The sequence below is a fragment of the Idiotropiscis lumnitzeri genome, unplaced genomic scaffold (assembly GCF_059441095.1).
Source record: "Idiotropiscis lumnitzeri isolate Australia: NSW breed Sydney's pygmy pipehorse unplaced genomic scaffold, RoL_Ilum_1.0 HiC_scaffold_131, whole genome shotgun sequence".
NCBI classification, from domain to species: Eukaryota; Metazoa; Chordata; class Actinopteri; order Syngnathiformes; family Syngnathidae; genus Idiotropiscis; species Idiotropiscis lumnitzeri.
Genome location: NW_028283669.1, coordinates 556080 through 559820, shown reverse-complemented (window position 1 = coordinate 559820; position 3741 = coordinate 556080).

Below are 3741 nucleotides of genomic sequence, written 5' to 3'. Positions count from 1 at the left end.
TTCGGCCATGAGGATGTCACAATACGAAATTCGTGATTTTTCGTGAAAAGTTGTGGGAGTGGCATTGCACTGTTCGGCAATAAAACAAAGCTGATTATGAGGTTCTAAATATGAACGACAACTCGTAAAACTTTACACACACATCAGGCCGAGCAAATTTATCAATATTTTATACGTTAGTTGTGCAGCTTTTTTGAAATGGCTCGCCATGGCCCTCGAGAAATGTTAAAAAAAAGCAGCTCTGGTTGAGTGTTTCACCTCGCTTTTTGTAAATTTTATGGAGTACAGTGAACCCTCGGTTATCGCGGTTAATGGGGACCGAGACCACCCGCGAAAACTGAAAATCCGCAAAGTAGCGGCGCACCTTCAAAAATGCTTAAAAAAAATATACAATATATATAATAAATATATATATATATATATATATATATATATATATATATATATATATACGGGGAGAGAGAGAGTGAAATTCATGTTATAACAAAAAAACCAAATTATTATTAAAACGTATTATTTTTTTATTCCCCAGCCATTCTTTTTGTATTTATTTAATTACTCCGACTTTTACCTGCTGGTACGCCGTCCGGTGTGCCCTGTGAAATGAAAGGTGGCATTCTTTATTTATTTATTCATTTATTCATTCATAACTGACAGCCTCGCGCTCCGCTCGTGCCCGGGCAGAAGAGGTGCTCCAATTTGGCTTAACTGTGACACACGCCCGTCCTCCTCCGTCCGGAGCTTCCATTCGGTTAAACTTAGGGGCCGCTTGGCACCGCCCGTGCCCGGGGAAGGTGCTCCTCTTCGGCTTACTGTGACGCGAGCATGCCCTCCTCCTCCGGAGCTTCCATTCGGTTAAACTTAGGGGCCGCTTGGAACCGCCCGTGCCCGGGGAAGGTGCTCCTCTTCGGCTTACTGTGACGCGAGCATGCCCTCCTCCTCCGGAGCTTCCATTCGGTTAAACTTAGGGGCCGCTTGGCACCGCCCGTGCCCGGGGAAGGTGCTCCTCTACGGCTTAACTGCCACGCACGCTGGCCGGAGCTCTGGTACGGTCCGAACCGCGCGAAACGTCGCCACCGATCGTGTCCGGGGGAACGTGCTCTTCTTCGTCCACTCTCCTCTTCGCCCACGCTCTTCTTCGGCGCACGCCGGCCGTCTAACCGCTCCAGCGCCCCGTCGTGCCGCTCGGCGAAACTACAATGCCCCCGAATATTTTTTAGACCCGCGAAGCACTGAACCTGCGAAAGGTGAACCGCGAAGTAGCGAGGGTTCACTGTATGTATAAGACCAAGACCTACAAAAAAGTCTCTTGGAGCAATGAGCTAGGTTTTACAGGAAGTCGGCCATTTTGAATTTACTTAAAAGGGGGCGGGTCACCACAATGGACTTTGTGTAGAAATTATTATTGGGGCCCGAGCAGCGACCGCGGCGAGGTCCCTATTGTTTTTGTAGAAAATATTATTACTTTTATTATTATTATTATTATTATTATTAGGGCCTGAGCAGCGACCGCTGCGAAGTCCCTATTGTTTTTGTAGAAATTATTATTATTATTTTTCCGATTGTTCGATCGCATTTTTGACCCCCGAAACATGCACAAAAACTCACCAAACCTGGCAGTCTCATCGGGCATGGCGAAAAATTTGATATTTTAACGTCTAATATGAACAGGAAGTGAGTTATGAATTTTTGAAAGTCCGACTTTTGCCCTTTTTTGCATGTTTACAGGGGTCATTCTTTTGCACCCTGATCCTAAAGGCTTCATCTGATTGCCTTAAAATTCTGTCTGTAGCATCTGAAGACCTGGGACAAACACTGGGGCTAAAATTTTTTGTTTCCGAAATACTATATGACGGGGGCGGGGCATCAAAGTTTTCACTTAAGATTTCCTTCGCCGCAATGGACAAAATGCTTAATAACTCTCCTGCACATGCTGCTAAAAATCCAAAACTTCACATGTACATAAAGAGTCTGTACCTGAAGACATCTATATGTTTATATTCAGTTATACACCTTGCGCCAATCAATATCATTTTTTACATTTTGACGTACTGCACGGTGCCCTTGTAACGAATCTGATTGAAAATTGGCTAGAAAAGACTCAAGACATTGATCTTACTCTATCCCTATTTTTGTGACTTTCCTTCGAAGGGCGTGGCTATTACGGTGCCGCAGAGTCTGATTATTCTCCGTGGCAACAAAAGTTCCTGCAAAATGATTCAGATGATCCATCTTCTCGAAATTTTTCACATTTGAGGATATTCAGGCCCTGAAGACGGCTGCCAACTTATTTTTGATCGCAGTGGTAGCGCCACCAACTGGTTAAAACAAATATAAATTATTTTCGTTGATGTTTTTCTCCGGGCATGTTAACAAAATCTACCTTATATTTGCTCGGATGAGTGTTTAGGCCTTGAGCATGTCACAATACGAAAGTCTTTCGCCTTCTTCAGAGTGTCACATGATGGTGTCTTGTGACCCGCCTTTATCAGCTGATGTTCCATGAGGGCGTGACTTACCTGTCACAAGAATGAAGGCAAGTCACGCCCCCCGCTGTCCGTTCACTCCGCCAAGATGCTGGTCCAGGTGGTAGAGAGGATGAAGGCTCCCTTGTCTCTGTTCATGGTTTTTATGCCTCGCTTGCAGATCTCAATGGCCTCTCTGATCCAGCGCTGTTGTTTGTTCTCTTCTGTGCGGATGACCCTGCCCTTCTCCCGGTCCATGATGTGGTTTTCCCTTTTGCAGTGGTCAGTGATTGCTGATTTGTAATGTTCATGTTGTGCTTGTTCTTTTACTGCTCTGATTTTTTTCATTTTTTTGACAGGTAAGTCACACCCTCATGGAACATCAGCTCAAGACACCATCATGCGACACTCTGAAGTAGGCGAAAGACTCGCCGAAACATGTCAGGTAAAAAATTAACCTAAAACATAATTGTCTGCTTTTAATGAATCAGTCAAATATCAATAATAAGAAGACAAAATGAACCTAATACAAATAAATGAATGCTTAATAACTCCCCTGCACATGCTCCTAAAAATCCAAACCTTCACCTGTAAATAAAACGTCCCGACCTGAAGACATCTTAATGTTATTATTTTGTTATACACACAGTGCCGCCAAGTGGAATCAAAAATTTGTTTTTATTTTAATTGTCACGTACTGCACGGTGCCCTTTCGACGAATCCGACTGAAAATTAGTCAGAAAAGACTCAAGACAATGATCTTACTCTCTGCCGAATTTTGTGACGTTTTGGCAAAAGGCGTGGCTATTACGGTGCTGAAAAGTCCGATTGTACTCTGTGGCAACAAAAGCTCCAGCAACATGACTCAGATGATCCTATCTTCTCGAAGTTGCACACATTTGAGGATACTTCAGCCCTGAAGACATCTACCAACTTATTTTTCATCGTAGTAGTAGCGCCCCCAACTGGTAAAAGCTAATACAAGTTATTTTCTTGGATGTTTTTCTCCGTGCAACTCAACAAGGTCGCCCTCATATATGCTCGGATGACTGTTTCGGCCATGAGGATGTCACAATACGAAATTCGTCCTTTTTCATGAAAAGTTGTGGGAGTGGCATTGCACTGTTCGGCAATAAAACAAAGCTGATTATGAGGTTCTAAATATGAACGACAACTCGTGAAACTTTACACACACATCAGGCCGAGCAAATTTATCAATATTTTATACGTTAGTTGTGCAGCTTTTTTGAAATGGCTCGCCATGGCCCTCGAGAAA